Below are 16983 nucleotides of genomic sequence, written 5' to 3'. Positions count from 1 at the left end.
ACATGGTTGCCTTGCAACTGGGGCGATTAGAAACTAGGGCGACTGAGTTGGATGAGCAAGGCCGACAAAGTAGTCACCAGACCCACGACGTGACATGATACCCGTGCGAGAAAACAACTCTCGATCAAGATTTGCATGACATTTAAAGCGAAAAGATGGCTGAGTGAAAATTCATAAATTAAAAAAAGAAATATAAATAAAAGACAAAAGATCATGAGTATAAAATACTTCATAATTTAAAACAAATAATGAAACAAAAAAATAAAAATAAAAAGGTAAAACGACGAGGCAAAAATAAATGGAAAGACATGGCGCCTTATTTCCAGAGCACAAGCACGCGAATGGCTCAAAAAAAAAAAGACAACCAGCTCTAAAGACTACAGGAGACCGGCACACACAATAAATCGATGGAAAAAATTCCACAATAGGAGCGGCCCAGGCAAAGCAAAGCTGGCAGCTATAACGCGAAGCGGCCCAGGCAACAAAAAAGTTGTTACGCACGCGTCTTGACAAACAAAAAGACACGAAGCTCCTAAAAAAAACAAGACACGAAGAAGCGAAGGCAAAAATCACGAATCTTAATATGCTATATCTAATGGCTAGGAAGTTAGATGTGAGATAATTATTTCACATCTAGATGTGAAATAGCAAACCTGTTATAAAATAAGTTTATGAACAGCAGATTGAGCCTAAAGGACCAACAAAGCCACGTCGTACTGAAAACTATTTTCTCAAAAGGCAGTCCTTTGCATGGTCTGTTGTTAGGGTATCGATCGATCTATCGCTCAATTACAGATACAACTCGAATCCGGATACAATCAGCCAAGCTGTTTTTGTGAGGAGAAGGGGATGAGGAAGAGAGCCGCCCCCGTTCTGATCCTACCGAATACCTTCCTCGACTCGCTTGTGGGTGTAAGTAGGTGGCGTCACCGGGCCAACCCTAGCGAGTCCAGTTCGGCCCAACGAACCTCCTGTTGGGCTGTACGATGCGGGCCGGCCTGCTGGCGATGCGCCTTGGTGTGTAGCCCTGCGCTCCACTCGGGTTGATCGCCGTGGCAGGCTGCTGACCTGGCGCTGCCACGGTGTCCTGCTCCTGTGTAGTTGGGGCGCTGACATCCCCCCTCCTTGAGTTCTGGCTCGCCCTCGAGCCAGTGTGGGGAAGTGGTCGAAGAGGTACTTGGCGTCTTCCAAGGTGGCGTCGAGGACCGAAGGATCGGACCAGCGCACCAGCATCTGTTCGCGCCGGCCTTGTGGTGTCTGCCGCCAGCGCGTGTCCATGATCTCGACGGGTTGGAGAGGCTCGTCCGTGAACGCTGGCAGCTCTGGCTCGACCGATGTGGTAGCCGGGATGGCTCGGCGCAGTTGAGAAACGTGGAAGACCGGGTACACCTTGGCGCCTTCTGGAAGCTGCAGTCCGTACGCTACAGGATTGACAGCGCGGATGATCTTGAAAGGCCCGAAGTAGCGGAAGGCGAGCTTGTGGTTGGTGCGACGAGCCACTGTTGTCTGGACGTAGGGTTGGAGCTTGACGAAGACCGTGTCGCCGACAACGAACGTGCGCTCGGAGCGCTTCTTGTCAGCCTGCTTCTTCATGATGTCGTGGGCTCGACGGAGATGCTCGGCGAGGACTTGTTGCATGTGCTTGCGCTCCTCGAGCCATTCCTTGAGTGGGGGAAGCTTGCAAGTGGACGCGGCCTCGATACCCCAGTGTCGCGGCTCGTGGCCGTAGAGTGCTGCAAAAGGGGATGTGTCGAGGGCAGAATGATAGCTAGAGTTGTACCAGAATTCCGCGAGGGCCAAGTATTGGTGCCATTTGTGTGGGCAGGCGTGGATGAAGCAGCGCAGATAGATCTCCAAACACTGGTTGACGCGCTCGGTCTGTCCGTCTGTTTGGGGATGGTATGGCGTGCTCATGTTCAGTTCAGTCCCGATGGTCTTGAACAACTCGCGCCAAAAGGTGCTGGTGAAGACTGGATCCCTGTCGGAGACGATAGCAGCGGGCAGCCCGTGGAGCTTGTAGACGTTCTCCAAGTATGAGTGAGCCACCTTGGCAGCAGTAAAGGGGTGGCTCAGAGGTAGAAAGTGCGCGTAGCGTGTGAACTTGTCGACCACCACGAGGATGCAGTTGAAATTGCCAGAAGTGGGCAGCCCATCGATGAAGTCCATGGTGACCACCTTCTAGGCGCGGTCTGGGATAGGCAGGGGCTCGAGGAGTCCGGGGTAACGGACACGCTCCGGCTTCGCTTGCTGGCACACAGTGCACGATTGCACGTACTGGCGCGTCTGCTCCTTCATTTTAGGCCAGGCGAACAGGCGACGCAGACGTCGATAAGTTGCTGGCGCACCAGAGTGACCGCCGACTGTGCTGTCATGGAAGGCGCGGAGCACGCGCTGCTGCATGGATGGAGACCCTCCCAGCCAGAGTCTGTTGCGAAAATATAGCAGTCCATCCCGCATGGTGAAGCGTTGCTTGGGGTCTGGTCAGCACTCGAGGTCTGTGATGATCTTCTGAGCTTGAGGATTTGATGCATAACTGTCTTGAATGTCAGTCAGCCAAGTTGGAGCCCAGACTGAAATAGCTGCTAGCGATGCATCAGGAGTGCGTCGAGAGAGTGCGTCGGCCTTGGTGTTGGAAGCACCGGTTCGGTAACAGATCTTGTATCTCATACCCAGCAATTTGGTGAAGGCTTTTTGTTGCCATGGTGTTGATAGGTGCTGGTCGTCGAGGTGAATCAGGCTGCGTTGATCGGTGCGGATGATGAACTCGTCTGTGTGCGGGTAGGGACGCCACTGATCGACAGCCATGAGGATCGCCATGCACTCCTTCTCGTATGTGGACAAACCTCTGTTCTTGGGACCGAGCGCTTTGCTCAAGTAAGCAATCGGGTGCCCTTCTTGTTGCAGTACAGCTCCTACCCTGTAGGCACAGGCATCCGTGTCGATCACGAATTGCTTGCTGAAGTCCGGCAGCTGCAGAACTAGTGCAGATATCAGTTTCTCCTTGAGTGTGTCAAATGCTTGTTGTGTGTCACTCGTCCAAACGAATAGCTGGTTCTTCTTCAGTAACGTGAAAAGAGGACGGGCAATGATCCCAAAGTGCTTGATGAACTTGCGGTAATAACCTGCCAGCCCGAGGAAGCTGCGCACCTCCTTTGCACACTCAGGAACAGGCCAGTTCTAAATTGTTTGGATCTTGGTTGGGTCCGTAGAGACACCTTGCTCGTTAATGACATGCCCGAGGTAGGATATCTGGCGCTGGGCAAAGGAACACTTTGACTGCTTCACTTGCCAGTGATCTTTGCGTAGCAGTTGCAGCACGAGGGTGAGGTGCTGGAGATGGTCAGAGAAGGTCTTACTGAAGACGAGGATGTCATCGAAGAATGAGATGACGCAGACACGGTTTGCCGGCTTGAGAGTTGTGGTCAGGGCGCCATTGAAGGTTGAAGGGCCACCAGCAACTCCAAAGGGCATGACACGGAATTCCCAGTGGCCTGAATGAGTCTGAAATGCCGTATTGTACTCTTCTTCCTCGGCTATCCTGATCTGGTGAAATCCAGCGCGAAGGTCGAGCTTCGAAAACCATTTGGCACCGGCAAGTTCATCGAGTAGCTCATCGATAATCAGTATAGGAAACTTGCGCACTACGGTCATGGAGTTGAGGCGACGGTAGTCGACACACAGACGCCAAGTCCCGCCCTTCTTCTTGACCAACAGAGCTGGGGATGAAAAGGGACTAGAGCTTTTTTGAATTATTCTGACATCGAGCAGTTCTTGAACTTGCCGCTCTATCTCTGTTTTCAGTTCTGGCTTGTACCGGTAGGGCCTGGATGTGACAGGTTGCACGCCTGCCATCAGAGGTATGCGATGGTCGCACTCACGATGCGGCGGGAGGCCACGCGGGTCTTCGAACACGTCAGTGAACTACTCAAGTAGCCGCAGTACCTCGACCGGCATCTGTGCGTCGTGCTCACTGCTGCCATCAAGGGAGTTGAGGTGGATAATGTGAGCAACTGATCCCTGCTTACAGGCCTTGAGCAACTCTGGGGCAGAGATAACAGAGCACTGAGTTTGATCCGAAGAGATTGCAGACAGGTGGAGGCGGCCAGCGGGGGTGGTGACATTTAACTGTTGCGCAACCTAGTCGATGCTCATGGGACTGTGTTGGCGCAGCCAATCCATCCCAAGGATTGCATCATAGGAGCCCAGCTTCAGGATTTTGAAATCCGTTGTGAACTCGTGCCCTTGCATGATCCACGAACAAGCTGGGATGAAACGGTTGCAGGTATGGTGTTGCCATCGGCGACACGCACCTTGCATGGCAGCGGTAATGGCATTACTCCTTCAAGCTTGGTGGCCAGAGTGCTGTCGACGAAGGATGTAGAGCTGCCTGAGTCAACAAGCAGCAGGATCTCGTGCCCTTGGAGCCATGCCTGTAGCTGAAGAACACCCGGGTCTGACGAACCATCCTCTGCCTGGCGCGAGAGAGTGCACAGGTTCTCTTCTTCAGAAGTTGGTGATAGAGGGGGCGACTCGATGGCGAGGTCATCTTGGGCGAACATGGCGAGGAGTTCGTCGACGACGTGCATCTGTACGGTCGGTGGGCACACGTGATCCTTGCCCCACCATTCCCCGCACTTGAAGCAGAGGCCCTTCGCGCGGCAAAACTGCCGGAGTGCCGCGACCTTGCTGTTCTCAGAGTTGGCGCGTGCGGCATCGGTGCCGCGTCGATCCTCGGAGACCACAGTTGGTGTAGCAGGTCGACCGAAGAACGAAGGCGTCGCCGTGCGTGGATGGTTCCCCTGGCTGCCGTTGCCGATGGCGCGGCCGATCGGAAGTTCACCGTCGGCCACTTCCTCCTGAAGTAGGGCCAGCGAACTGTTGGAAATATGCCCTAGAGGCAATAATAAATGGTTATTATTATATTTCTTTGTTCATGATAATCGTCTATTATTCATGCTATAATTGTATTGTCCGGAAATCGTAATACATGTGTGAATGCATAGACCACAACGTGTCCCTAGTAAGCCTCTAGTTGACTAGCTCGTTGATCAACAGATAGTCATGGTTTCCTGACTATGGACATTGGATGTCATTGATAACGGGATCACATCATTAGGAGAATGATGTGATGGACAAGACCCAATCCTAAGCATAGCATAAAAGATCGTGTAGTTTTGTTTGCTAGAGCTTTTCCAATGTCAAGTATCTTTTCCTTAGACCATGAGATCATGCAACTCCCGGATACCGTAGGAGTGCTTTGGGTGTGCCAAACGTCACAACGTAACTGGGCGACTATAAAGGTGCACTACGGGTATCTCCGAAAGTGTCTGTTGGGTTGGCACGGATCGAGACTGGGATTTGTCACTCCGTGTGACGGAGAGGTATCTCTGGGCCCACTCGGTAATGCATCATCATAATGAGCTCAATGTGACTAAGTCGTTAGTCAGGGGATCATGCATTGCGGTACGAGTAAAGAGACTTGCCGGTAACGAGATTGAACAAGGTATTGGGATACCGACGATCGAATCTCGGGCAAGTAACATACCGATTGACAAAGGGAATTGCATACGGGATTGATTGAATCCTCGACACCGTGGTTCATCCGATGAGATCATCGTGGAACATGTGGGAGCCAACATGGGTATCCAGATCCCGCTGTTGGTTATTGACCGGAGAGGCGTCTCGGTCATGTCTGCATGTCTCCCGAACCCGTAGGGTCTACACACTTAAGGTTCGGTGACGCTAGGGTTGTAGAGATATGTGTATGCGGAAACCCGAAAGTTGTTCGGAGTCTCGGATGAGATCCCGGACGTCACGAGAGGTTCCGGAATGGTCCGGAGGTGAAGAATTATATATAGGAAGTCAAGTTTCGGCCACCGGGAAAGTTTCGGGGGTTACCGGTATTGTACCGGGACCACCGGAAGGGTCCCGGGGGTCCACCGGGTGGGGCCACCTATCCCGGAGGGCCCCGTGGGCTGAAAGTGGAAGGGAACCAGCCCTTAGTGGGCTGGGGCTCCCCCCTTGGGCCTCCCCCCCATGCGCCTAGGGTTGGGAACCCTAGGGTGGGGGGCTTCCCCCTTGCCTTGGGGGGCAAGGCAACCCCTTCCCCCCCTTTGGCCGCCGCCCCCCACCCTAGATGGGATCTGGCCGGCGCCCCCTCCCTCCCAGGGGGCCTATATAAAAGGGGGGGAGGGAGGGCAGCAAACTACAGCCTTGGGCGCCTCCCTCCTCCCCTGCAACACCTCTCTCTCTCTCTCTCTCTCTCTCTCTCTCTCTCTCTCTCTCTCTCTCTCTCGCAGAAGCTCGGCGAAGCCCTGCCGGAGACCCGCTACATCCACCACCACGCCGTCGTGCTGTTGGATCTCCATCAACCTCTCCTTCCCCCTTGCTGGATCAAGAAGGAGGAGACGTCACTGCACCGTACGTGTGTTGAACGTGGAGGTGCCGTCCGTTCGGCACTCGGTCATCGGTGATTTGGATCACGGCGAGTACGACTCCGTCATCCACGTTCATTGGAACGCTTCCGCTCGCGATCTACAAGGGTATGTAGATGCACTCCTTTCCCCTCGTTGCTAGTACACTCCATAGATGTATCTTGGTGAGCGTAGGAAAATTTTAAATTATGCTACGATTCCCAACAGTGGCATCATGAGCCAGGCCTATGCGTAGTTACTATGCACGAGTAGAACACAAAGCAGTTGTGGGCGTTGAGTTTGCCAATTCTTCTTGCCGCTACTAGTCTTTTCTTGTTTCGGCGGCATTGTAGGATGAAGCGGCCCGGACCGACCTTAAACGTACGCTTACGTGAGACAGGTTCCACCGATTGACATGCACTAGTTGCATAAGGTGGCTAGCGGGTGTCTGTCTCTCCTACTTTAGTCGGAACGGATTCGATGAAAAGGGTCCTTATGAAGGGTAAATAGAAATTGGCAAATCACGTTGTGGTCATACGTAGGTAAGAAACGTTCTTGATAGAAACCTACAAACCACGTAAAAACTTGCAACAACAATTAGAGGACGTCTAACTTGTTTTTGCAGCAAGTGCTATGTGATGTGATATGGCCAGAAGATGTGATGAATGATATATGTGATGTATGAGATTGATCATATTCTTGTAATAGGAATCACGACTTGCATGTCGATGAGTATGACAACCGGCAGGAGCCATAGGAGTTGTCTTTATTATTTTGCATGACCTGCGTGTCATTGAATAACGTCATGTAAATTACTTTACTTTGTTGCTAAACGCGTTAGCCATAGAAGTAGAAGTAATCGTTGGCGTGACGACTTCATGAAGACACAATGATGGAGATCATGGTGTCATGCCGGTGACGAAGATGATCATGGTGCCCCGAAGATGGAGATCAAAGGAGCATAATGATATTGGCCATATCATGTCACTATTTGATTGCATGTGATGTTTATCATGTTTTGCATCTTATTTGCTTAGAACGACGGTAGTAAGTAAGATGATCCCTTATGATAATTTCAAGAAAGTGTTCACCCTAACTGTGCACCGTTGCGAAGGTTCGTTGTTTCGAAGCACCACGTGATGATCGGGTGTGATAGATTCTAACGTTCGAATACAACGGGTGTTGACGAGCCTAGCATGTACAGACATGGCCTCGGAACACACGCAATACACTTAGGTTGACTTGACGAGCCTAGCATGTACAGACATGGCCTCGGAACACGGAGGACCGAAAGGTCGAGCATGAGTCGTATAGAAGATACGATCAACATGGAGATGTTCACCGATCTTGACTAGTCCGTCTCACGTGATGATCGGACACGGCCTAGTTAAACTCGGATCATGTTTCACTTAGATGACGAGAGGGATGTCTATCTGAGTGGGAGTTCATTAAATAATTTGATTAGATGAACTTAATTATCATGAACTTAGTCTAAAATCTTTACACTATGTATTGTAGATCAAATGGCCAACGTTGTCCTCAATTTCAATGCGTTCCTAGAGAAAACCAAGCTGAAAGATGATGGCAGCAACTATACGGACTGGGTCCGGAACCTGAGGCTCATCCTAATAGTAGCCAAGAAAGATTATGTCTTAGAAGCACCGCTAGGTGAAGCACCAATCCCTGAGAACCAAGACGTTATGAACGCTTGGCAGCAGTGTGCTGATGATTACTCCCTCTTCAGTGCGGCATGCTTTACAGCCTAGAACCGGGTCTCCAAAAGCGTTTTGAGAAACATGGAGCATATGAGATGTTCGAGGAGCTGAAATTGATTTTCCAAGCTCATGCCCGGGTCGAGAGATATGATGTCTCCGACAAATTCTTCAGCTGTAAAATGGAGGAGAACAGTTCTGTTAGTGAGCACATACTCAGAATGTCTGGGTTGCACAACCGCTTGACTCAGCTGGGAGTTAATCTCCCGGATGACGCGGTCATTGACAGAATCCTTCAGTCGCTTCCACCAAGCTTCAAGAGCTTTGTGATGAACTACAATATGCAGGGGATGGAAAAGACCATTCCTGAGGTATATTCAATGCTGAAATCAGCTGAGGTAGAGATCAGAAAAGAACATCAAGTGTTGATGGTGAATAAAACCACTAAGTTCAAGAAGGGCAAGGGTAAGAAGAACTTCAAGAAGGACGGCAAGGGAGTTGCCGCGCCCGGTAAACCAGTTACTGGGAAGAAGTCAAAGAATGGACCCAAGCCCGAGACTGAGTGCTTTTATTGCAAGGGAAGTGGTCACTGGAAGCGGAACTGCCCCAAATACTTAGCGAACAAGAAGAAGGCCGGCAACACCAAAGGAATATGTGATATACATGTATTGATGTGTACCTTACCAGTACTCGTAGTAGCTCCTGGGTATTTGATACCGGTGCGGTTGCTCATATTTGTAACTCAAAACAGGAACTACGGAATAAACGGAGACTGGCGAAGGACGAGGTGACGATGCGCGTCGGGAATGGTTCCAAGGTCGATGTGATCGCCGTCGGCACGCTACCTCTGCATCTACCCACGGGATTAGTTTTAAACCTCAATAATTGTTATTTAGTGCCAGCTTTGAGCATGAACATTGTGTCTGGATCTCGTTTAATTCGAGATGGCTACTCATTTAAATCCGAGAATAATGGTTGTTCTAATTATTTGAGAGAAATGTTTTATGGTCATGCCCCGCTGGTCAATGGTTTATTTTTGATGAATCTTGAACGTGATGTTACACATGTTCATAGTGTGAATACCAAAAGATGTAAAGTTGATAACGATAGTCCCACATACTTGTGGCACTGCCGCCTTGGTCACATTGGTGTCAAGCGCATGAAGAAGCTCCATGCAGATGGACTTTTGGAGTCTCTTGATTACGAATCATTTGACACGTGCGAACCATGCCTCATGGGTAAGATGACCAAGACTCCGTTCTCCGGAACAATGGAGCGAGCAACCAACTTATTGGAAATCATACATACCGATGTGTGCGGTCCAATGAGTGTTGAGGCTCGCGGAGGATATCGTTATGTTCTCACTCTCACTGATGATTTAAGTAGATATGGGTATGTCTACCTAATGAAACACAAGTCTGAAACCTTTGAAAAGTTCAAGGAATTTCAGAGTGAGGTTGAGAATCAACGTGACAGGAGAATAAAATTCTTACGATCAGATCGTGGTGGAGAATATTTAAGTCACGAGTTTGGTGCACACTTAAGGAAATGTGGAATAGTTTCACAACTCACGCCGCCTGGAACACCTCAGAGAAATGGTGTGTCCGAACGTCGTAATCGCACTCTATTGGATATGGTGCGATCTATGATGTCTCTTACCGATTTACCGCTCTCATTTTTGGGCTATGCTTTAGAGACTGCCGCATTCACTTTAAATAGGGCTCCGTCGAAATCCATTGAGACGACACCGTATGAATTATGGTTTGGGAAGAAACCTAAGCTGTTGTTTCTAAAAGTTTGGGGATGCGATGCTTATGTCAAGAAACTTCAACCTGAAAAGCTCGAACCCAAGTCGGAAAAATGCGTCTTCATAGGATACCCTAAGGAAACTATTGGGTATACCTTCTACCTCAGATCCGAAGGCAAGATCTTCGTTGCCAAGAACGGGTCCTTTCTGGAGAAGGAGTTTCTCTCGAAAGAATTGAGTGGGAGGAAAGTGGAACTTGATGAGGTGATAGTCACCCCTTCCGAACCGGAAAGTAGCGCAGCGCGGGAAAATGTTCCTGTGGTGCCTACACCGACTGGGGAGGAAGTTAATGATGTTGATCATGAAGCTTCGGATCAAGTTACTACTGAACTTCGTAGGTCCACAAGGACACGTTCCGCACCAGAGTGGTACGGCAACCCTGTCCTGGAAATCATGTTGTTAGACAACAGTGAACCTTCGAACTATGAAGAAGCGATGGCGGGCCCGGATTCCGACAAATGGCTAGAAGCCATGAAATCCGAGATAGGATCCATGTATCAAAACGAAGTATGGACTTTGACTGACTTGCCCGATGATCGGCGAGCCATAGAAAACAAATGGATCTTTAAGAAGAAGACGGACGCGGATGGTAATGTGACCATCTACAAAGCTCGACTTGTCGCTAAGGGTTATCGACAAGTTCAAGGGGTTGACTACGATGAGACTTTCTCACCCGTAGCGAAGCTGAAGTCCGTCCGAACCATGTTAGCAATTGCCGCATACTATGATTATGAGATATGGCAGATGGACGTCAAAACGGCATTCCTTAACGGCTTCCTTAAGGAAGAGTTGTATATGATGCAGCCGGAAGGTTTTGTCGATCCTAGGAATGCTGACAAAGTATGCAAGCTCCAGCGCTCAATCTATGGGCTGGTGCAAGCATCTCGGAGTTGGAACATTCGCTTTGATGAGATGATCAAAGCGTTTGGGTTTACACAGACTTATGGAGAAGCCTGTGTTTACAAGAAAGTGAGTGGGAGCTCTGTAGCATTTCTCATATTATATGTGGATGACATATTATTAATGGGAAATGATATAGAATTCTTGGAAAGTATAAAGGCCTATTTGAATAAGTGTTTTTCAATGAAGGACCTTGGAGAAGCTGCTTATATATTAGGCATCAAGATCTATAGAGATAGATCAAGACGCCTCATTGGTCTTTCACAGAGTACATACCTTGACAAGATATTGAAGAAGTTCAATATGGATCAATCCAAGAAGGGGTTCTTGCCTGTATTGCAAGGTGTGCAATTGAGCACGGCTCAATGTCGGACCACGGCAGAAGATAGAGAAAAGATGAGTGTCATCCCCTATGCCTCGGCCATAGGGTCTATTATGTATGCCATGCTGTGTACCAGACCTGATGTAAACCTTGCCGTAAGTTTGGTAGGAAGATACCAAAGTAATCCCGGCATGGAACACTGGACAACGGTCAAGAATATCCTGAAGTACCTGAAGAGGACTAAGGATATGTTTCTCGTTTATGGAGGTGACGAAGAGCTCGTCGTAAAGGGTTACGTCGACGCTAGCTTCGACACAGATCTGGATGACTCGAAGTCACAAACCGGATACGTGTATATTTTGAATGGAGGAGCAGTAAGCTGGTGCAGTTGCAAGCAAAGCGTCGTGGCGGGATCTACATGTGAAGCGGAGTACATGGCAGCCTCGGAGGCAGCACAGGAAGCAGTCTGGATGAAGGAGTTCAATACCGACCTAGGGGTGATTCCCAATGCGTCAGGCCCGATGACTCTCTTCTGTGACAACACTGGAGCTATTGCCCTTGCGAAGGAGCCCAGGTTTCACAGGAAGACCAGGCATATCAAGCGTCGCTTCAACTCCATTCGTGAAAGTGTTCAAAATGGAGACATAGATATTTGTAAAGTACATACGGACCTGAATGTAGCAGATCCGTTGACTAAACCTCTCCCTAGGGCAAAACATGATCAACACCAGGACGCAATGGGTGTTCGTTCATCACAATGTAACTAGATTATTGACTCTAGTGCAAGTGGGAGACTGTTGGAAATATGCCCTAGAGGCAATAATAAATGGTTATTATTATATTTCTTTGTTCATGATAATCGTCTATTATTCATGCTATAATTGTATTGTCCGGAAATTGTAATACATGTGTGAATGCATAGACCACAACGTGTCCCTAGTAAGCCTCTAGTTGACTAGCTCGTTGATCAACAGATAGTCATGGTTTCCTGACTATGGACATTGGATGTCATTGATAACGGGATCACATCATTAGGAGAATGATGTGATGGACAAGACCCAATCCTAAGCATAGCATAAAAGATCGTGTAGTTTCGTTTGCTAGAGCTTTTCCAATGTCAAGTATCTTTTCCTTAGACCATGAGATCGTGCAACTCCCGGATACCGTAGGAGTGCTTTGGGTGTGCCAAATGTCACAACGTAACTGGGTGACTATAAAGGTGCACTACGGGTATCTCCGAAAGTGTCTGTTGGGTTGGCACGGATCGAGACTGGGATTTGTCACTCCGTGTGACGGAGAGGTATCTCTGGGCCCACTCGGTAATGCATCATCATAATGAGCTCAATGTGACTAAGTCATTAGTCAGGGGATCATGCATTGCGGTACGAGTAAAGAGACTTGCCGGTAACGAGATTGAACAAGGTATTGGGATACCGACGATCGAATCTCGGGCAAGTAACATACCGATTGACAAAGGGAATTGCATACGGGATTGATTGAATCCTCGACACCGTGGTTCATCCGATGAGATCATCGTGGAACATGTGGGAGCCAACATGGGTATCCAGATCCCGCTGTTGGTTATTGACCGGAGAGGCGTCTCGGTCATGTCTGCATGTCTCCCGAACCCGTAGGGTCTACACACTTAAGGTTCGGTGACGCTAGGGTTGTAGAGATATGTGTATGTGGAAACCCGAAAGTTGTTCAGAGTCCCGGATGAGATCTCGGACGTCACGAGAGGTTCCGGAATGGTCCGGAGGTGAAGAATTATATATAGGAAGTCAAGTTTCGGCCACCGGGAAAGTTTCGGGGGTTACCGGTATTGTACCGGGACCACCGGAAGGGTCCCGGGGGTCCACCGGGTGGGGCCACCTATCCCGGAGGGCCCCATGGGCTGAAAGTGGAAGGGAACCAGCCCTTAGTGGGCTGGGGCGCCCCCCTTGGGCCTCCCCCCATGCGCCTAGGGTTGGGAACCCTAGGGTGGGGGGCTTCCCCCTTGCCCTGGGGGGCAAGGCAACCCCTTCCCCCCGTTTGGCCGCCGCCCCCCACCCTAGATGGGATCTGGCCGGCGCCCCCCTCTCCCAGGGGGCCTATATAAAAGGGGGGGGGGGGAGGGAGGGCAGCAACCTACAGCCTTGGGCGCCTCCCTCCTCCCCTGCAACACCTTTCTCTCTCTCGCAGAAGCTCGGCGAAGCCCTGCCGGAGACCCGCTACATCCACCACCACACCGTCGTGCTGTTGGATCTCCATCAACCTCTCCTTCCCCCTTGCTGGATCAAGAAGGAGGAGACGTCGCTGCACCGTATGTGTGTTGAACGCGGAGGTGCCGTCCGTTCGGCACTCGGTCATCGGTGATTTGGATCACGGCGAGTACGACTCCGTCATCCACGTTCATTGGAACGCTTCCGCTCGCGATCTACAAGGGTATGTAGATGCACTCCTTTCCCCTCGTTGCTAGTACACTCCATAGATGTATCTTGGTGAGCGTAGGAAAATTTTAAATTATGCTACGATTCCCAACACGAACAAGCCGTATCCAAGTTCGGTGGGCGTTGCACGAGCACCACGCTCGAATGTCCAGTCACAGGCCCTCGACAAAATGAGTCAAAAAGAAATATGGGTGAGTGAACTCTGAATATGATATTAGGTGATTCACCAGGGACTCGAAGCGCTCGATGAAATCAGCGATAGATGTGGTCTGTTTGATGGCATAGAATTGGCGGATGAGCATTTGGTGTTTGTCTCGGCCGAAACGTGTACAGAGCAGAGATGTGAACGAATCCCAGTCCAGCCCGATAAGTTTCTTCTGGACAGATTGGAGCCAGATGCTCGCCGGACCAGAGAAATTTAAGATGGCCATAGGAACACGGTAAGAATCGTGGACGGGGAACATCTGGAAATACTGCTCGCACAGCGTTTTCCAGAGCTGTGGGTTGTCGCCGGAGAAAACAGGGAAGCTCATGGATGGTGGTGGCTGGCCTAATGTGGTGAGAATTGATGAGGAAAACGGGGCTGTAGCGGCAGGAACAATCGGAAGCGGAACCGTACCTGTGACCGGGAGTGCCGCCGGCGACACGGAGGTCGCGGACGGGCCCCCCCGGTGAGATCAGCGACGCCATGGCCATCGGGCCCGGGAGGTGGTCCGCGCGTTTGGAGCAGCAGTGGGAGGGCGTTGTGGAGCGCCGCCCCGTTGGTTGCAGATGGCGCCGCGGCTTGCAGGGTCACCACGGTGGTCTCCAGCTTCGCGAACCTCGCCTCCAGATCGGGTTTCCAGCGGAGGAGATCCTCGATCTGCGACGACTGGGTCTGCAGTTGCTTGAGGACGTGGGCGGAGTTGGCCTTGGCGTCTTGGTGTAGCTTGTCCAGGTACTCCTTGAGGGCCGGATCCATGGTGGCGAGGAGAACTTGCCGCGCTTGAACGCGGTGGCGAGTCTCGTGAGTTGGCGCGGCGGAGAGGAGTGGTGGAGTGGTCTCTGATACCAGGATGTGAGGGTATCGATCGATCTATCGCTCAATTACAGATACAACTCGAATCCGGATACAATCAGCCAAGCTGTTCTTGTGAGGAGAAAGGGATGAGGAAGAAAGCCGCCACCGTTCTGATCCTACCGGATGCCTTCCTCGACTCGCTTGTGGGTGTAAGTAGGTGGCGTCACCGGGCCAACCCTAGCGAGTCCAGTCCGGCCCAACGATCCTCCTGTTGGGCTGTACGATGCGGGCCGGCCTGCTGGCGATGCGCCTTGGTGTGTAGCCCTGCGCTCCACTCGGGTTGATCGCCATGGCAGGCTGCTGACCTGGCGCTGCCACGGTGTCCTGCTCCTGTGTAGTTGGGGCGCTGACATCTGTTTTGTTGCTTTTATTTGCATATCGTCATGTTTCTGAACTTAAATTTGTTTTCTCCCTTTTGATTGAATAACTAAGCAAGCGTCCACTTCGACATTATGAAAAGAGGAGAATTAGAGTAGAAAGAATGTTGAATTATCAGTGGTAAAAATAAAATATAACCACAGAGAAACACTGGACGAAACAGACTGCCTTAATTCTTATTGTTTCAGAAATCTATATTCAGTGCATATGAAGAAAATTATGACTGCTAATCTGAAGAAAACTAGTGATCTCAATTCAGTACGAAAACTGTTTTTTTGTGATGGCAATATAAATTTAGTATGTACACAAAGGATGCAATATGCACTGAAGATTGCATTGAATTAAGAGAAAGGCCGAGACAGCCAAGTCGCAATTTACAGGTAAGCACTATTTACAGAAGCTACAGAATGTGGACTGAAGAACCCATAACTCAGTTTTTTTTCTTCTGCCTCTCAATTAACCTACAGTGCTGCTGATACTGATGTATTTAATGTTTGATTATCCCCAAGAAATCTGTGGACAAGAAAACCATAAAACATAAGATTGTTGCAAAAAAGAAAAGAAATGTAAGCTAATTATTCTAGGCACATGGTACCTACAGTGAACAAGGAGAACCTACTATGCCAAGAGGCGAAGGTCCTCGTTTGAATGATAATTACTGATCAAAGCTTGCATGAGTAGATTTTTTAAGCACGTAGTACATATACTTCTCCAAACAAGTATTCACTACCAGACTATCAAGTTTATTGGACTTGTATGTCATAACTAGACCATGAACAGGTGCGTTACCGCGCCCGTTCACCTCAAAAGATAAAAAAGTATCCCTAAAAAAAACCTCAAAGATAAAAAGTTTATTTTATCAGAGATAATCCATGTCGCCTCCCCTGCGGGCGACTAGGGAGAACACCGCCGCCAACTAGGGTTCCCCATTCCCTCCGCCACTCCCCTCGTCACCGTCGACGAGCGCCACCGGCAAAGTCCTCGTAGTGTAGGCGGCGGGGGGCTCTCCTCTACTGGCGTGCGGGTGGGGGTGCGGGGGCTCCTCTCTACATCAGCGCCGCGGGGATTCAAGTTGTCCCCAAGTTCGGCCCCTTCCCACGACGCCCTCGTCTCACCGGCAGAGTCTTCTCTCGCGCGTGATTTGGGAACCACCGGTGGGTGCAGACATCTGGTGGCGGATCTGGAAGCCCTTGCCCAGATCCAATTGGTGATGGAGGCGGCTGGCTTGGGGGTGGCCAGCGGCTCCACGGGATACGGTGGCCAAGCTGTGCCGATGAGGCGTGGCAGGGCTAACCTGCACATCAGCCCAAGCCGTGGAGGCGCTTGGGGTTGTGCTGATGGCTGTTCGAAGGCGGCGGTCCGGTGCACACGCCGGAGATTCGTGGAGCAGATCCGGGTGAAAACCTGCTTTCAGCTATTTGAAGGAAATATGCCCTAGAGGCAATAATAAAGTTGTTATTTTATATTATATTTCCTTATTCATGATAAATGTTTATTATTCATGCTAGAATTGTATTAATTGGAAACTTAAATACATATGTGAATACATAAACAAATACCGTGTCCCTAGTAAGCCTCTACTAGACTAGCTCGTTGATCAAAGATGATTAAGGTTTCCTAACCATAGACATGTGTTGTCATTTGATAATGGGATCACATCATTAGGAGAATGATGTGATGGACAAGACCCATCCGTTAGCTTAGTATAATGATCGTTCTGTTTATTGCTATTGCTTTCTTCATGTCAAATACATATTCCTTCGACTATCACTACAAAAAAAGACACATCTGTGACATTTTGGGCCGAACGAATTTTTTCCCTGTCATGCTTATGACACTTCTATGACGATAATTGTGACAAAACCCGGTATCATCATAGATGTGGTGGCTCCTATTTCTATGACAAAAAATCATGACAAAAAATGGGCTTTTCGTCCTGGACAGACCGGAGACGCAGCTGCA

Source organism: Triticum aestivum, chromosome 3D, assembly GCF_018294505.1.
Source record: "Triticum aestivum cultivar Chinese Spring chromosome 3D, IWGSC CS RefSeq v2.1, whole genome shotgun sequence".
Lineage (NCBI taxonomy): Eukaryota > Viridiplantae > Streptophyta > Magnoliopsida > Poales > Poaceae > Triticum > Triticum aestivum.
Note: the sequence above shows the minus strand (reverse complement) of the source record.